The 19,015-nt window shown below is 43.2% G+C and overlaps 1 pseudogene; it reads left to right on the top strand.

Annotated features, from left to right (window-relative positions):
- The first annotated feature begins 377 nt into the window (after positions 1–377).
- Positions 378–19,015, top strand: part of LOC120023342 — a 93,554-nt pseudogene continuing 74,916 nt past the window's right edge.

Here is a 19,015-nt window from a genome sequence, read left to right as displayed (position 1 = left end):
ACCACACTCAAGACAAACACAAACAGGGCATTGAAACCGAAAGTAATGGTGCAAGTGAATAGAGGTTTTATTGTCAAAGACACACTAACAGCAGTTGGGAATGTCCAGAGACAGGATTGTCCACGTGCAAAGGGTCCAGATGTGAGTTGAGGTGGTGGATAGGAGTTTATAGAGGTTGTCTCAACATGCCCTCCTGGAAACAAACAAAGAGTTAGGAGCCATAGTTGGATTCTGCTACTCCCAGGTAGAGCCTCTGACAATGGAAAGCCCATCCCCCTTTGCACCTTGCTCTCTGCAAAGTAAAAATGTGTCCCAGAGTGGAGGCTAATTAGGGATTTTCTACACTTGGTACTTCCTGCTTCACAAAAAGGGTGTGGATGCGTCCCATTCTGGGCCTACGGGTCAGTAACAGCAGTAACAGAAAGTTCATGTTCCGTATGCTTACGCTCAATGTGCTGTCTCGCTGTATCAAGGTGACTGGTTCACTTCAGTCAACCGGCAAGACACTTCTTTTCACGTACGTTTTCTGCCAGCACACAGGAGGTTACTCAGGTTTGCCTTTCAAGGCACAGGTTACGAATACCTCGCCATCTGCCTACATAGACGATTACCTGCCTTGTTCCCCAACACAGGAGCAAGCGGAACGAAACATGTGTTAAGGTTCAAGATCAACAAAAAAATTAGCTGTTTGGTGGTTTCTCTTTCTCATTGGGCTTCATTATCAGACAGCCGCATCACGTCATTCCGACAGTGCCTCTCCCTGTTCAACAAGGGGCACTCAGTCACTCTCAGAACCTTTCTCTGAGTACTAGGGTTGACAGCGTCCATCATCTCAGCTGTACTGCTAGGACTACTGAAAATGAGAGACTTCCAGCGTTGGGTACATTGGGTATCTGCCGTTGTCCATGACGGAACCTCAATTGAATGATAACGGTGATCACAGATGGTCTGTCAATGGAAGAGCTCTTTGATCTTCATTTCAGGCACTCCCCTAGGGGTAGTGACATTGAGGAAGGTGGTGACGACAGATGTGTCACTCACAGGGTGGGGCGCAGTTCACGAGGGAAGAGCAGTAAAAAGATTGTTGGCCCCACAGCTCCGCCACGCTCATATAAATTACCCCGAAGGCTGATTTAATTCTCTTATATCTTGGTCAGGACAGAAAATACAACTGTGGTGTCATACACCAACTGCCAGAGTGGCACTCGCTCCCTGTATCTACACAGACTAAGTATCAAGATTATTCTGTGGAGCAGAGCACACCTCCTCTCATTTTGCGCTACTCATGTCACGTGCATACTGAATGTCGTAGCAGACTTGAGGTGGTTACCCCGATCTGGGAGAGATACAGTCTAACCACCGTAGATCTCTTCGCATCGCACGAAGACGATGCGAAGAGGGCCAGGGTCCGTTGCCAGGGTCCGCTGTCCGTTGTTCTTTGTGATAAGAAGAGAATCACCACTGTGGTTGGATGCGCTGGCACCTCCTTGGCCAAGTGTGGTGCTCTACACTTTTCCTCCTCTATATGTGATACCCCCCACTCTGGACAGAGTGAGGGAACAAGGCTTACCCTTCAATACGGTATCCCCTTGATGGCCAGGGAGGCTCTGGTTAGCGGAGACCATTCTCCTGCTTTACAATGAGCCCTGGCATCTACAGGGATCTTTTGACCCAAGCGAACAGAGAGATTTTCCACCTTCACCCAGAAACCCTGGCCCTCTGGGTTTGCCATGCAACAGGCTTGTCACTCAGAGTCATTGTAACTATCCAGAGTGCAAGAACCCCTTGTACACAGTCACTATATGGAAACAGGTGGTGCATTTTTGAGATGTGGTCTGACCAAAAACAGATAATTCCTTACCAATGTTCTGTATCTGAGGTTTTATGCAGCACCTTTGGACAGACGGAAGACATTCTCCACTGTTAAAGTCTATTCTCGGGCTGTCATATAGGCTTCGACAACAACACAGTAGGGAAACACCCTCTGTTATGTGGTTTTACGAAGGGAGCGCATCGCTTACTCCCAGTTTCCAAGCCTTTAGCCTTGAAGCTAATTCGCAGCAGCCTTTCGAGCTGTTGGAAAGCTTGGATATAAATATATTTTCTTCAGAACAGCTTTAATGATTGCCTTTACATCTACGAGTGAGTGAGTGAGCTGCACGCATTGTCAGTCCACCATTCGTGCTACATTTTGCCCCGGGTTATCCAACCAACCCTGCCTTTATGCCTAAGGTGAGCTGCGATTACAATTGCCTCACCTTAAAGCTTGTGGCTTTCCACCCGCCGCCCTTCACTTCTATAGAAGTAAAACCTCTCCACCGTTTATGTCCATGCGTGCTTTGTACATCTACTTGGATAGAATGAAAGCCTGGCCAAACAGTGACCAACTTCTCGTGTCTTGGGCACCCCCCCTGCAAGGGTGGGCCCCTCTCTCGTCAACGGCTATTGCATTGGATAGTGGAGGCTATTATATTGGCTTATAATAGAGCGTGTAGCCCTAAAACACGGAAATTAGTTACCTCTGGATCGTTCAGCCATTCCTATGGGGGAAATTAATGGGGAATGAATGTGGTTTTGGGATGAACACTGAAAATCAGCTCTGAGGTCAACTCAGACTTAGGAGATCTTATACGTTTTGTTCTGTGATACAATATTGGTCAGATAACATGGCCCTTTATGAATTATGAAGCCTTTATGTGCATGTTTTATTACAGAAAGACTTTAAAATACCCCAAAAGTAATGTTAGCTGATGAAGATTATCTCATAGAACAAATCTCCTCCAAAAACCGCATTAATTTCGCCTTAGACTTTTGCAAACGAGCCATGGCGGAGTTAGTGCCTACAAAGGAGGGGAGGAGCTCACCTCATTTGCCACTCGACCTGTCTGTCTCCAACAGACGTTGTGAGATTGGAGAATGTTTCTTTGGGACCATCAGGCGATGTCCTGCCAACTGATACACAGACATGTTTTTGCAATGTTCCCATGAAACATTTATGGAACATGGGAACCATGTTCTGTGTATGTTTGGTAGGATGTTGATGGAATATTCTCCTGACCCTTGAATGTTCTTGTAACGTTCCCCTGAAATGTGTCTATAACATTAATATTGAATACTCTAAGAACATGGTAACCACGTTATGGGTAAGTTCTATGTGACATTAATAGAATGGTCTCTTGGATAGAGTCCTTGCACTTCACTGGAACATTCCTATGAAAACATTACCTAATGAGACTCTTAAGGGAACGTTCTCTAAGTTTGTTGTTAGCTGGGATCATTCACGGTGCATTTACAAGAGTGATGATTCCTTGAGTCAGGAAAAAAGACTTACGATCTGTGTAGTTGCAGAATGTAATGGGTTTTTAATGGCTTTGATGGTTAAAACACATGTTAGAACAAAGCGTCTGCTGCAGGTTCAGGCTTGGTCAGTGTGGCCACGGCACATATGGCACTTCTCTCTCCCATGTTTCCTGCAGCTCATTTTCCATGTAGACATGGGCTGAATCCCAATACTTTTACATGGCTCCCTTGTCCTTGTCTCCTTTCCTTGCTTTCCTTCCTCTGCTCTGGAGATCATTATCAAGAGTTTGGCTATCTCTGGCTGTATCCTAATATGTTTGTATGGTTCACTTTTCCCTCATCTCCTTTCCTTGCTTCCCTTCCTTCCTTTCTTTTCTCCTTGTTAGGTGAAAGGGACTTGACAGGTGTCTATGACAATGTTTCGCCCATTGAGTAATTTGAGATCATTGGGTGTGAAAGAAAATGAAGGGAAAGAAGTTGAGGAAGTGAAGTCTACATGGACGATGTAGTCTAGTGTCTGCTGCTTGTCTCACTCAGACTCAGTGTCTGAGATTGATTCTCTGTTCCTCTGCAATTGCGGTTGTGCTGCCATGCGTTTGTGAGTGTCTGAGCGTGCATGTGCCCGTGCATGTCTGTGTGTGTGTGAGCGGGCCCGGGAGAGCAGGACTGTGAAAGGCTCTGATGCATCCTGGGCATCCTCAGCTCCACAAGGCTCAGGATGAAGACGTCGCCGGCTTGCTCACTCTGAACTCCCTGCCAGTTTGTCTCTCCCCGGTTCCCCCTAGAGGACAGGCAGTACTAACCCCCTTCCCTCTCCCCTTCCACCCTCCTTTCCTATCCCTATACCTTCTAAGGCAAGACATGCTCACTCTGAGAGAGAAAGCACCAGGCAGTAGGCCTGACTCGGAACAAATGAGAACTCAATGTCCGCAGTTTGTTTTTGTCTGCTAGTGCAAGATGGCTGTCAGAGGTTGCTGTCTTAGGGAATGGTGAGGGATGGCGTTGGGGCCCGGTATGCCTTTCATCTTAAGACTAATGAAAATGGTTAACGTTGTTTTTGTCTGGAGGTTTTTAGATAGCCATGTCAAACAGGATTTTTCTGGTGGAAGGGCATGTTTTAGGTACCTTGCAACATGTAGGCTAGACCGTACAGAAGGTTATTGTGTTAGTGGCAAGATGCATGGCCGCTTTGGCCAGCTTATCTCTGCTCATGCACTTACAAAGTAAATAGCTCAGCGCTAGACTTAATGTACACACACAGTAACAGGCAGGGGAATAGTACCACCACCACTTCTGTCAACTATTTAATGTAAGAGAGCGAGAGAGCGGTCCTTGTGGCAATTAACCCTGTAATGGGGACATGCTTTTTAACCCTAAAAACATGATATTAAATGTAGGTCAGCCAATTGTACCCCAGTAATTCAGGGGTGTGGTCAGTGAGGTGAAACGTTCAGAATGTTGCAGGTAGAAAGAACTGTAATGAATAGAGCTGACATGATTCCCCATTCTACCGAACAGACAATCATATCTGTTCTACACAGTATATTTTATCTGAACGTTCTATAACGTTACACCCTCCTGAAAACATTCCTGTTTTCCTAAAAGGCCCCTCTGTTATTTTTTATCTGCCTTTGACTATAGGACTGCTACAGCTGTTGTGGTTGGTACACGACTTTTGGCACCGAGTTTGTCTCTCTAAGTTTGACTTTGCCGCTGGCGATCCCCAGCCATGAAAGCGAATGCACCTGTGATAAATACCGCCTGCTATTATCACTCAATGAATCAATTAATTAAGTCTTCCCCTAAAACATTTATGCCACTCGTTGTCTCAGCAATCCCAGAGCGGGGAGATGGATTGCAGGTGCTTCCTGTGGACAGAAAAAAACGACTGATTAAAGAGGATAGCAGTGGGTTCCTCTCTTCCTCTCCTCCGCCCTGCATCCCTTCTTTTTCACCTCTTATGGAGGATCCCTCCCCTCAACGGTCATGAACTTAAAGATGCCACACTGGGGCATTCCCATGTTATGTAGCATCCAGCTGGTGTGAGACATCGGTGTGGGTGCCGTGAAAAAACAAATAGCTCATGCAAAGTTATTTCTCGGCCGAGGGGAGTGGAGAGACAGCTGATGGAGACGTGTCCAAACAGGGCATTCTGCCTCCTCATAACACACACACACACACACACACACACAAACTCACACTGAGTCAGGCATTCACATACAGACACACAGATCATCTCTGGCAGGGTGTAGGGGTTACATTCCGCCCTCTCTGCCAGCATGCCAAGGCTCTCAGGCATAAAACACACACACACACACGTATATATCCCACACCCATACAAAAACAGGAAGGCTTGATTAAAAAGCCTATGTGTGGTTGACAAATGGCACAGTGTTCATATTTTGCCGCTGGCGTGGCGATGATAATGCGTCCGTAATTGTCCTGTGCGCTCAACGCTCACTTCCAATTAGCATCCAGAACAAGCTGTGCAGCTGGGTGCCGACGCCTCTGGAACCTCCAAACCTCCATACAGCACAGTCTGAACCAGAGGGGACTTCAGCATGTAAATCTTGGTGGGGCAAACTAAAAAACTATTTTGTCGATGCATGCCAGCAAAGCCACTACGCTACACAACACTAAACAATACATATATTGCACTGTAACGGTGACAAACAGTGCCCACAAACTGTTAGGGCCTACATAAAGCAAATCCAACAGCAGTCCCAATGCCTTACCACTGCTACACCTGGCTATCAGCGGAGCCTTGTCTGGCAGCGAAACAGTTCATTCAGCCACATTTACTGCCTTTTAAAAAACATGGCTGACATGGCTGACTTGTTTAAACAAATGTGGTTTCTACTGACAATTGAGATGTAAGAACAATGGCATAAGGGGACGACGAGCGGATAAGAGGCAATCCGTAATTTCGATGAAGATATTAATGAGCGAGCTAGGACGGACGTAGTCAATATAACTACAGTACCAGTCAAAAGTTTGGACACACCTACTCATTCAAGGGTTTTTGAAGATTGCTGCAGAATGCTGTGGTAGCCATGCTGTTTAAGTGTGCCTTGAATTCTAAATAAATCACAGACAGTGTCGCCAGCAAAGCACCCCCACACCTCCTCCTCCATGCTTCATGGTGGGAACTACACATACGGAGATCATCCGTTCACCTACTCTGCGTCTCACAAAGACACGGCGGTTGGAACCAAAAATCTAAAATTTGGACTCATCAGACCAAAGGACAGATTTCCACCGGTATAATGTCCATTGCTCATGTTTCTTGGCCCAAGGAAGTCTCTTCTTATTATTGGTGTCCTTTAGTAGTGGTTTCTTTGCAGCAATTCGACCATGAAAGCCTGATTCACGCAGTCTCCTCTGAACAGTTGATGTTGAGATGTGTCTGTTACTTGAACTCTGTGAAGCATTTATTTGGGCAGGAATTTCTGAGGCTGGTAAATCTAATGAGCTCATCCTAACTCTGGGTCTTCCTTTCCTATGGCGATCCTCATGAGAGCCAATTTCATCATAGCGCTTGATGGTTTTGGTGACTGCACTTGAAGAAACTTTCAAAGTCCTTGAAATATTCCAGATTGACTGACCTTCATGTCCTAAAGTTATGATGGACTGTCATTTCTCTTTGTTTATTTGAGCTGTTCTTTCCGCAATATTGTCTTGGTCTATCACCAAATAGGGCTATCTTCTGTATACCACCACTACCTTGTCAGAACACAACTGATTGGCTCAAACGCGTTGAGAAGGAAAGAAATTCCAAAAAGCTACTTTTGACAATGCACACCTGTTAATTGAAATGCATTCCAGGAGACTACCTCATTAAGCTTGTTGAGAGAATGCCAAGAGTGCGCAAAACTGTCATCAAGTCAAAGGGTGGCTACTTTGAAGGATATCAAATATAACATATATGTTAGTCACCACCTGGATTCGGTCTTATGTAGCAAAATTTGAAACTGGGTTTTTAACATTGGATAAAAGTACAGACTCAGAGCTACAAAGTGATAATTCTGCTTTGAAAGTTGATTCACTTGTAAACTCACTTTTGAGAAAAGGGCCTTTGAATAATTTGGTACCTACTGGAGAGCTCTCCTTTGTCTATACCCATTCAGCATTTTTCATACCCTCTTAACCCTCCTTTTGTGTTCCGGTCTAATTGGACCGATTTACAAGTTTGCTCTCTGAAAAATGTAGCTCATTTAATCTGATTGTCATAAGGTTCCATGACTTTGTCCACACGGCATCTGAACACACAAAATACATTTAGATGAATATCATAACATTTTGGGTGTTTTATTTAACTTTTGTACACCTGTGGTGTTCCCGGCCAAAAATGATGATGACCGGTCATTAGAAATGAATGGGTGAGACTACAATTAGTGTATAAAATTGAGTTCAGGCACATGCCCATTCATCAGATGGACACACTTCCTCTCCCAGACCCCACATGCATGTGTGTTTGAGCATACACACACACACACACACACACATACACACATACACATACACACACACACACACACACACACACACACACACACACACACACACACACACACACACACACACACACACACACACACACACCTCACTCCCCTTCTTGGCTTCCATAGTAACCCCCACGGGAACCTTTCCCCAATAGAATCTGTCCCCCACGGGAACACCTGTTGGCATTCTCACAAACAATTGCAAAATTGTTTCAATAATACTGTATATAGAACTTTTCTCACAGCTCTGGTATATAAAGATTTTTTGAGGCCTTGCTCACAATTCATTCTGTGGCAGCACAATGACCAAATGATATACTGTATGTGAGGCTCTTGATCATATCTTTGATCATGACACTGGTGAGGAGGAGAGAGGCCAGGAAACTGACAGTGAAGATGCATTAGAGGAGGAAGTGTCAGAAGTTGAAGACAACACAGAATATGATCAAGACCAAGAGACAACTGATGTGGAACAATCCAGTGATGAGGAAGAGGGCCCTGCTGAGGTTGTTGTTACATTCCGGTCAAAGAATGGGAATTTGTCCTGGTCTTCATCCCCACCTGAGAGGAGAGGTCGGCTGTCGGCTGAAAATGTTATCAGGATGACCCCAGGGCCAACGAGATATGCCATATCCCGGGTTGATGACATAAAGTCCTGCTCCGAACTGTTCCTGACAGTCAATCAAAACTATAGTGATAAACATGACCAACTTGGAGGGGAGATGCGTTTACAAAGACAACTGGAAGGAGGTAGACCGGACAGACGTCCAAGCATACATGGGTCTCTTGATTTTGGCTGGTGTGTACAGATCCATAAACAAATCTACCACCAGTTTATGGGATACAGAGTCTGGTCGGGCAATTTTTCATGCTACTATGTCACTCCAGACATTTCATGTGTTGTCACGGGTGATTCCCTTCGACAACCGTGATACAAGACCAGGCCGCCGTCAACAAGACAAGCTGGCAGCGATCAGAGATGTTTGGCACAAGTGGGTGGAGCGCCTGCCACTCATCTATAACCCAAGTCCAGACATCACAGTGGATGAGCGTCTGGTCACTTTTAGGGGACGCTGCCCATTCAAACAGTATATGCCAAGCAAACTGTCTAAATATGGAGTAAAGATATGGGCAGCATGTGATGTCAGTACAAGTTATGCCTGGAACATGCAGGTTTACACCGGGAAACCTGCTGACGGTATTCCCGAAAGGAACCAGGGGAAGCGGATGGTCCTGGAAATGACTGCAGGTCTCCATGGGCACAACATAACATGTGACAATTTCTTCACCTAATATGCTCTTGGTCAGGAGCTGCTCCAAAAAAAATGACCATGGTGGGGACGGTCAGAAGGAACAAGCCTGAGTTGCCTCCTGCCTTACTCACTACCAAGGACAGGGATCGTTTTTCCTCTGAATTTGCCTTCAACGATACACACACTGTTGTGTCCTACTGCCCGAAGAAAAATAAGAATGTGCTCCTGATGACAACTCTTCACAGGGATGTCGCTGTGAGTACCAGGGAGGACAAGAAGCCCAACGCTGTCCTGGATTACAACAGGAACAGCGGGGGAGTTGACAGCCTTGATAAGGTATGTTACTTTTTATCTTTAAAGTCTCATGTACTTTTTTTTTCTATTACCAGATTGTTTTATCTGCACCATAAAAATAAGACATGTTGTTTAGTGAAATACTCATTGAATTTGTGAACAATATGGAGTCAATTCTATTCATTTGAATATGTGAATATGTTTTAGATGTGATAAATTAAAACAATGCTTTGATGCAATTCTTTACATGTTACTTTGCAAGACATGAAGTATCACTTGTATGTACTCATTATTTTATTCACTGATTGTTGCACTTTTGCAGGTTACTGGCACAAACTCTTGTAAGAGGATGACGGCACGTTGGCCCATGGTGGTGTTCTTCAACATCCTAGATATGTCAGCCTACAACGCGTTTGTGGTGTGGATGGAGGTGAATCCAGGCTGGAAGCAGGGGAAATTCTTCAAGACGAGACTATTCCTAGAAGAGTTGGGGAAAGCCATGGTGACACCCCTCATTCAAAGGCGCCAACACCTTCCTCCAACACCATCCTCTGCTGGATTGGTGAGAGATAAACAAGGGCCAGAAGCAAGATCTACGGCCGCCAGAGACAGAAGAGACAAAAGGAAGAGGTGCAATCTGTGTTCACCAAGAGATGTCAAAACGAGCATCACGTGCCATAAATGCAGTGCAATTATGGGGTGGCAAGTAGCCTTGTGGTTTGAGCGTTGGGACAGTAACCAAAAGGTTGCTAGATCGAATCCCCGAGATGACAAGGTAAAAATCTGTTGTTCTACCCCTGAACAAGGCAGTTAGCCCACTGTTCCTAGGCCGTCATTGTAAATAAGAATTTGTTCTTAACTGACTTGCCTAGTTAAATGAAGGTAAAACCCCAAAATATATTTGCAAGGCACATGCAACAACCACCACGTACTGTCTAACATGTACATCAGAACACACAAAATGTGATTGACAGATTGCAAACATTTTAATGTTATTGTTAGTAATACTGTTATTGTTACTGTTGTTCTTTAATGTGTTCAGACATTCATTTTGTAATATGGTAAAGTTTTCATGTATAGTTTTGGGCCTATGTCCTTTCTTTACTAATAAAATCATACCGGTCAGTTTTGACTGGGAGCACAACAGATGTTATTTTGTAACAATATTTAAACATTTGAAATGGTTTCAAAGCAAATGTCCTTGTTAAACTTTGACACAAAGTAGTCTGTGATAAATAGCACAATATTTTTCATCTGAGTATTTGTTATAGTCAAAATAATCCATACATTATGCTTTTTTTTAACTCAAAAGCAAGTTTGTATGAGCTCATGTCAATGAGGCTTACAGGCCATAAATAGCAAATAGAAGTTCAAATCTTGTAATGTTCACAAGAACTTAAGTTGATAAAAAGATTTAACACAACATTAGGTGATAATATATGTATTATGGATTTATAATCAGCTATAATGGGACGGTCATTTTGGACCGGGAGCCAGCCACACCCATCTCTTTAAGGATTCACATGAGGTCATGTGCTCAACAGTGAGTAGTGTAGTAAAGATTAAGACTAAAAGTGGTAGTAGACTACAATAAGGAAAAATTCCAGCTAAACAGAAAGTTTCCAGATCAACATATTTTATAAATATTAGATGACGCTTACCCAGATACACTTGTCTAAATTAATGGGTCATGTGAAAGAAATGCTATAACCCCCAGCCACATCTAGTGGTGGAAAAAGTAATAAATTGTCATACTTGAGTATAAGTATAAATCATTTAAAATTCCTTATATTAAACCAGACGGCACAATGTTTTTTAAAGATTTTGTTATTGACGGATAGCCAGGGGCACACTCCAACACTCAGACATAATTTACAAATTAAGCATTTGTGTTTAGTGAGTCTGCCAGATCAGATGCAGTTGGGATGTTCTCTTGATAAGTTAGACTTAACTTAGACTTAAAACGAATCATCCAGCGATCATACACTGTTTACCAGGTGGCAGGGCTGCCAACGTTAAGGCTAATCTGAAGATGGTGCTGGCTAACGCTAAAACTGGCGAGTGTAGAGAGTATAGAGATATTGTTATCCATGTCGACACCAACGATGTTTGGATGAAACTGTCAGAGGTCACCAAGCGCAACATAGCTTCAGCGTGTAAATCAGCTAGAAAGATGTGTCGGCATCGAGTAGATGTAGATAATTGGCCTTCTTTCTGGGACTCACCCACAAACAGGACCAAGCCTGGCCTGTTGAGGAGTGACGGACTCCATCCTAGCTGGAGGGGTGCTCTCATCTTATCTACGAACATAGACAGGGCTCTAACTCCCCTAGCTCCACAATGAAATAGGGTGCAGGCCAGGCAGCAGGCTGTTAGCCAGTCTGCCACTATCACAGTCAGTGTAGTCAGCTCAGCTATCCCCATTGAGACTGTGTCTGTGCCTCGACCTAGGTTGGGCAAAACTAAACATGGCGGTGTTCGCCTTAGCAATCTCACTGGAATAAAGACCTCCTCCATTCCTGCCATTATTGAAAGAGATCGTGATACCTCACATCTCAAAATAGGGCTACTTAATGTTAGAGGCAGTTATGGTCAATGAACTAATCACTGATCATTATCTTGATGTGATTGGCCTGACTGAAACATGGCTTAAGCCTGATGAATTTACTGTGTTAAATGAGGCCTCACCTCCTGGTTACACTAGTGACCATATCCCCTGTGCATCCCGCAAAGGTGGAGGTGTTGCTAACATTTACGATAAGAAATTTAAATTTACAAAAAAAAAAACGACGTTTCCGTCTTTTGAGCTTCTAGTCATGAAATCTATGCAGCCTACCCAATCACTTTTTATAGCTACTGTTTACAGGCCTCCTGGGCCATATACAGTGTTCCTCACTGAGTTCCTATCGGACCTTGTAGTCATAGCAGATAATATTCAAATTTTTGGTGACTTCAATATTCACATGGAAAAGTCCACAGACCCACTCCAAAAGGCTTTCGGAGCCATCATCAACTCAGTGGATTTTGTCCAACATGTCTCTGGACCTACTCACTGCCACAGTCATACTCTGGACCTAGTTTTGTCCCATGGAATAAATATTGTGGATCTTATTGTTTTTCCTCATAATCCTGGACTATCGGACGACCATTTTATTACGTTTGCAATCGCAACAAATAATCTGTTCAGACCCCAACCAAGGAGCATCAAAAGTTGTGCTATAAATTCTCAGACAACCCAAAGATTCCTTGATGCCCTTCCAGACTCCCTCTGCCTACCCAAGGACGTCAGAGGACAAATATCCGTTAACCACCTAACTGAGTAACTCAATTTAACATTGCACAATACCCTAGATGCAGTTGCACCCTTAAAAACTAAAAACATTTGTCATAAGAAACTAGCTCCCTGGTATACAGAAAATACCGGAGCTCTGAAGCAAGCATCCAGAAAATTGGAACGGAAATGGCGCCAGACCAAACTGGAAGTCTTCCGACTAGCTTGGAAAGACAGTACAGTGCAGTATCGAAGAGCCCTCACTGCTGCTCGATCATCCTATTTTTCCAACTTAATTGAGGAAAATAAGAACAATCCGAAATTTATTTTTTGATACTGTCGCAAAGCTAACTAAAAAGCAGCATTCCCCAAGAGAGGATGGCTTTCACTTCAGCAGTAATAAATTCATGAACTTCTTTGAGGAAAAGATCATGATCATTAGAAAGCAAATTATGGACTCCTCTTTAAATCTGCGTATTCCTCCAAAGCTCAGTTGTCCTGAGTCTGCACAACTCTGCCAGGACCTAGGATCAAGGGAGACACTCAAGTGTTTTAGTACTATATCTCTTGACACAATGATGAAAATAATCATGGCCTCTAAACCTTCAAGCTGCATACTGGACCCTAATTCCAACTAAACTACTGAAAGAGCTTCCTGTGCTTGGCCCTCCTATGTTGAACATAATAAATGGCTCTCTATCCACCGGATGTGTACTAAACTCACTAATAGTGGCAGTAATAAAGCCTCTCTTGAAAAAGCCAAACCTTGACCCAGAAAATATAAAAAACTATCGGCCTATATCGAATCTTCCATTCCTCTCTAAAATTTTTGAAAAAGCTTTTGCGCAGCAACTCACTGCCTTCCTGAAGACAAACAATTTACACGAAATACTTCAGTCTGGTTTTAGACCCCATCATAGCACTGAGACTGCACTTGTGAAGGTGGTAAATTAGCTTTTAATGGCGTCAGACCGAGGCTCTGCATCTGTCCTCGTGCTCCTAGACCTTAGTGCTGATTTTGATCCCATCGATCACCACATTCTTTTGGAGAGATTGGAAACCCAAATTGGTCTACACAGACAAGTTCTGGCCTGGTTTAGATCTTATCTGTCGGAAAGATATCAATTTGTCTCTGTGAATGGTTTGTCCTCTGACAAATCAACTGTAAATTTCGGTGTTCCTCAAGGTTCCGTTTTGGGACTACTATTGTTTTCACTATATATTTTACCTCTTGAGGATGTCATTCGAAAACATAATGTTAACTTTCACTGCTATGTGGATGACACACAGCTGTACATTTCAATGAAACATGGTGAAGCCCCAAAATTGCCCTCGCTAGAAGCCTGTGTTTCAGACATAAGGAAGTGGATGGCTGCAAACGTTCTACTTTTAAACTCGGACAAAACAGAGATGCTTGTTCTAGGTCCCAAGAAACAAAGAGATCTTCTGTTGAATCTGACAATTAATCTTGATGGTTGTAAAGTTGTCTCAAGTAAAACTGTGAAGGACCTCGGCGTTACTCTGGACCCTGATCTCTCTTTTGACGAACATATCAAGACTGTTTCAAGGACAGCATTTTTCCATCTACGTAACATTGCAAAAATCAGAAACTTTCTGTCCATAAATTATGCAGAAAAATTAACCCATGCTTTTGTCACTTCTAGGTTAGACTACTGCAATGCTGTACTTCCCGGCTACCCGGATAAAGCACTAAATAAACTTCAGTTAGTGCTAAATACGGCTGCTAGAATCATGACTAGAACCAAAAAATGTGATCATATTACTCCAGTGCTAGCCTCCCTACACTGGCTTCCTGTTAAGGCAGTGGCTGATTTCAAGGTTTTACTGCTAACAGACAAAGCATTACATGGGCTTGCTCCTACCTATCTTTCCGATTTGGTCCTGCCGTACATACCTACACGTACGCTACGGTCACAAGACGCAGGCCTCCTAATTGTCCATAGAATTTCTAAGCAAACAGCTGGAGGCAGGGCTTTCTCCTATAGAGCTCCATTTTTATGGAATGGTCTGCCTACCCATGTGAGAGACGCAGACTCGGTCTCAACCTTTAAGTCTTTACTGAAGACTCATCTCTTCAGTAGGTCATATGATTGAGTGTAATCTGGCCCAGGAGTGTGAAGGTGAACGGAAAAGCTCTGGAGCAACGAACCGCCCTTGCTCTCTCTGCCTGGCCGGTTCCCCTCTCTCCACTGGGATTCTCTGCCTCTAACTCTATTACAGGGGTTGAGTCGCTGACGTGGTCTTCCTGTCTGGGTTGACGCCCCCCTTGGGTTTTGCCGTGGCGGAGATCTTTGTGGGCTATACTCGGCTATACTCGGCCTTCTGTTGAAGATATCCCTCTAGTGGTGTGGGGGCTGTGCTTTGGCAAAGTGGGTGGAGTTATGTGTCGGGGGGCTAGGGTCAGTTGGTTATACCTGGAGTACTTCTCCTGTCTTATCTGGTGTCCTGTGTGAATTTAAGTATGCTCTCTCTAATTCTCTCTTTCTCTCTCTCGGAGGACCTGAGCCCTAGAACCATGCCTCAGGACTACCTGGCATGATGACTCCTTGCTGTCCCCAGTCCACCTGGCCGTGCTGCTGCTCCAGTTTCAACTGTTCTGCCTGCTTCTATGGAACCCTGACCTGTTCACCGGACATGCTACCTGTCCCAGACCTGCTGTTTTCAACTCTCTAGAGACAGCAGGAGTGGTAGAGATACTCTCAATGATCGGCTATGAAAAGCCAACTGACATTTACTCCTGAGGTGCTGACTTGTTGCACCCTCGACAACTACTGTGATTATTATTATTTGACCATGCTGGTCATTTATGAACATTTGAACATCTTGGCCGTGTTCTGTTATAATCTCCACCCGGCACAGCCAGAAGAGGACTGGCCACCCCTCATAGCCTGGTTCCTCTCTAGGTTTCTTCCTAGTTTTGGCCTTTCTAGGGAGTTTTTCCTAGCCACCGTGCTTCTACACCTGCATTGCTTGCTGTTTGGGGTTTTAGGCTGGGTTTCTGTATAGCACTTTGATATATCAGCTGATGTAAGAAGGGCTATATAAATACATTTGATTTGAGTGTGTGAATTGGTCAATTTTCCTGTCAAAATGTAACAGGTACTTTTGGGTGTCAGAGAAAATGTATGGAGTAAAAAGTATATAATTTTCTTTCGGAATGTAGTGAAGTAAATGAAAAGTTGCCAAAAATATACATAGGAATGTAATGTACATATACCCCCCCAAAATACTTAAGTTATAATTTAAAATATTTTTACTTAAGTACTTTTGACCACTGCCCAAATGCCTTCACACCAGTACATTAGCATACTTTATATACTGTTACACACGCACTTATCACATAGTATACCATACATAAGTTAAGGCCATGCAACCTGAGTTAAAACCTGAGTGAGGTGCACATGTACAGTACATAAACAGATGCATGCGCCATATATTTATGAGGATGGCCATATATATATGTGGTGGACACTTGATACGGTCACATGATATTGTTGTGGTATGTCACAAAATCATGTTACGACCACACGTATCAATATTCATTAAATATATCAATATTTTGCTAAGTCTTGCTAAGTGGATGGGTCTCTACAGAAGGTATTAACGGTATATCCAAATGGTTACTTGCACTGTGTCAAAATAAAATGATATACAGTATATACAAGAACAATATCAATAACGATATCAGTGATAGACGAGGTAGTTATACGCATACAATCAGGGGTAAAGTGGCTGAGCAGCAGGATACATTTTTTTTTTGTAGCAGCAACGTATGGCGTGTGTGTTAGGAGAGCCATTTGAATAGAGGCACTGCAGATAGTGCTGATGACTGTTCCGTCTGAACCACGCATGAACAAGGGAATCTATATTCGGAGAGCCTGTTTCTGCCCTGCCCTTGACTTTGTTGCAGGGCATGTGATGTCCATAGCCTCTTCGTCGCAAAACTCCTTGATCTTCCAAAAAGATACGTTTGTCAAGCTGTGTCCAGTCCAGGTGGTGCTTGTACAGGCAGACCATCTATGGGAGGAAGGATGTCAGCGTTACGCAGCAGCTGAAACCTGGTCCCGACAGTCAGAACGCTCCTTGGTCACAACAACACCAGGCTCCAGAGCATCGAAGCTGTAAAACAGGGAATAACAACAACATCAACTCCCCTCCCAAATTTAGATAAGAAGAATAACCTCATGCAATGCAATGAACATGATTTTCACCTGAAGTGCTGGTACTGCTTGATCTGTGGCAGCGGCCTGAAGTATGGAGTCAAGTGTTGTTGCCAGCCATAGCTTTCCACCAGCACCGTACCATCCTCCAATCCAACCAGCTGTGGGATGTTGACCCCTGTCACAGTGCTGTCCTTCACAACACCAGAAATCTCAGACAAAGTGTTCACTCTGTTCTTTCTGAAGCGCTGCTTGATGAGGCCGAAGCACCAGTAGGGGGCAAACTTTGTGTGGCCTGTGATCAGGATGTGAAGGTCCAGACTGTGGTGGAGCTTGTGCTTCGTCCACCAGGCACAATACCAGAGCACAAACTTGTTCTTGTTTTGGCCACTGCAGTTATCACAATTCAGATCCACACGTGTTTCCCCAACTCTGTAGTTGGTGAAGAAATGGTGTATGTAGTTGATGACTGCGCTGCTGCCTTTGCTTGCTTGGGCCAGCTCTCTTTTTGATAGGAGGCATTGGACCATTCTCCTTGTATGACTGGTGGAAGAGAGTCAGGCGTGTTCTGCTGATGCTGAAAGACAAATTCCAGATACAAATATTTTAGCATAACTATAAAATAGATGCGAAATGGCATTCTGAGGTAACATCACTATACATACACGCAATGTTAGCTAGCTAGCCAGCCATCTAACGACATCAGCTGGCTAGCTAACAGCAAGCTTTATCTAGCATTACAAATCAATTGTCAAAGCTACCTAAAGTTAACCAAATAGGTTCAATGTTAGCTAGCTAACAGTAGGCTATAACTAGCAATGCGAAATGGCATTCTGAGAAAACATCACTAAAGTTACACACAATTCATACACATAAATTAATTAATACCTAGCTAGCAAGCCAGCCATCTAACCTCAGCTAATGTTAGCTAGCTAACAGTAAGCTTAAACTTGGGGTCGTTTGTTTAGACATGTCACGTTAACGTTAGCTAGCTAAAAAATGAACTATAATCCCAATCCATAGAGTAACGTTACTAGCAATACAAACCGATTGGCATAGCTAAAGTTAACCAAATAAATTAGGTTCAATGTTAACGTTAGCTAGCAAGCCAGCCATCTGACCTCAGGTAACGTTAGTTAGCTAACAGCAAGCTTTAACTTGGGGTCTTTTATTTAAACATGTCACATTAACTTTTACTTGGTACTCATCCCGGATCCGGGAGCACCCTCATCAGTAAAAAAGCTGACTAGCATAGCCTAGCATAGCGCCACAAGTAAATACTAGCATCTAAATATCATGAAATCACAAGTCCAAGACACCAGATGAAAGATACACATCTTGTGAATCCAGCCATCATTTCTGATTTTTAAAATGTTTTACAGGGAAGACACAATATGTATTTCTATTAGCTAACCACGATAGCAAAAGACACCACTTTTTTTTCTCCACCATTTTTTTTACTGCATAGGTAGCTATCACAAATTCGACCAAATAAAGATATAAATAGTCACTAACCAAGAAACAACTTCATCAGATGACAGTCTGATAACATATTTATTGTATAGCATATGTTTTGTTCGAAAAATGTGCATATTTCAGGTATAAATCATAGTTTTACATTGCAGACACCATCACAAAATCTCACCAAAGCAGCTAGAATAACTACAGAGACCAACGTGAATTACCTAAATACTCATCATAAAACATTTATGAAAAATACACAGCGTACAGCAAATGAAAGACAAACATCTTGTGAATCCAGCCAATATTTCAGATTTTTAAAGTGTTTTACAGCGAAAACACAATATAGCATTATATTAGCTTACTACAATAGCCAACCACACAGCAGCATTGATTCATGCACGTTAGCGATAGCGAATAAACCAGCAAAAGATATTACATTTTTCACTAACCTTCTCAAAACTTCATCAGATGACAGTCCTATAACATCATATTACACAATACATATATGGTTTGTTCGAAAATGTGCATATTTAGCGGCACAAATCGTGGTTATACAATGAGAATAGTAGCCAAACTGCAAACAAAATGTCGGGAGAAATCTTGGGAGAGGCACCTAATCTAATCAATAACTAATCATAAACTTGACTAAAAAATACAGGTTGGGCAGCAAATGAAAGATACATTAGTTCTTAATGCAACCGCTGTGTTAGATTTTTAAAATTAACGTTACTACGACATACAGCGTGCGTT

The sequence above is a fragment of the Salvelinus namaycush genome, chromosome 28 (assembly GCF_016432855.1).
Source record: "Salvelinus namaycush isolate Seneca chromosome 28, SaNama_1.0, whole genome shotgun sequence".
NCBI lineage: Eukaryota > Metazoa > Chordata > Actinopteri > Salmoniformes > Salmonidae > Salvelinus > Salvelinus namaycush.
The sequence above is the reverse complement of the archived record's forward strand: the minus strand, read 5'-3'. Positions and strand labels throughout refer to the sequence as shown.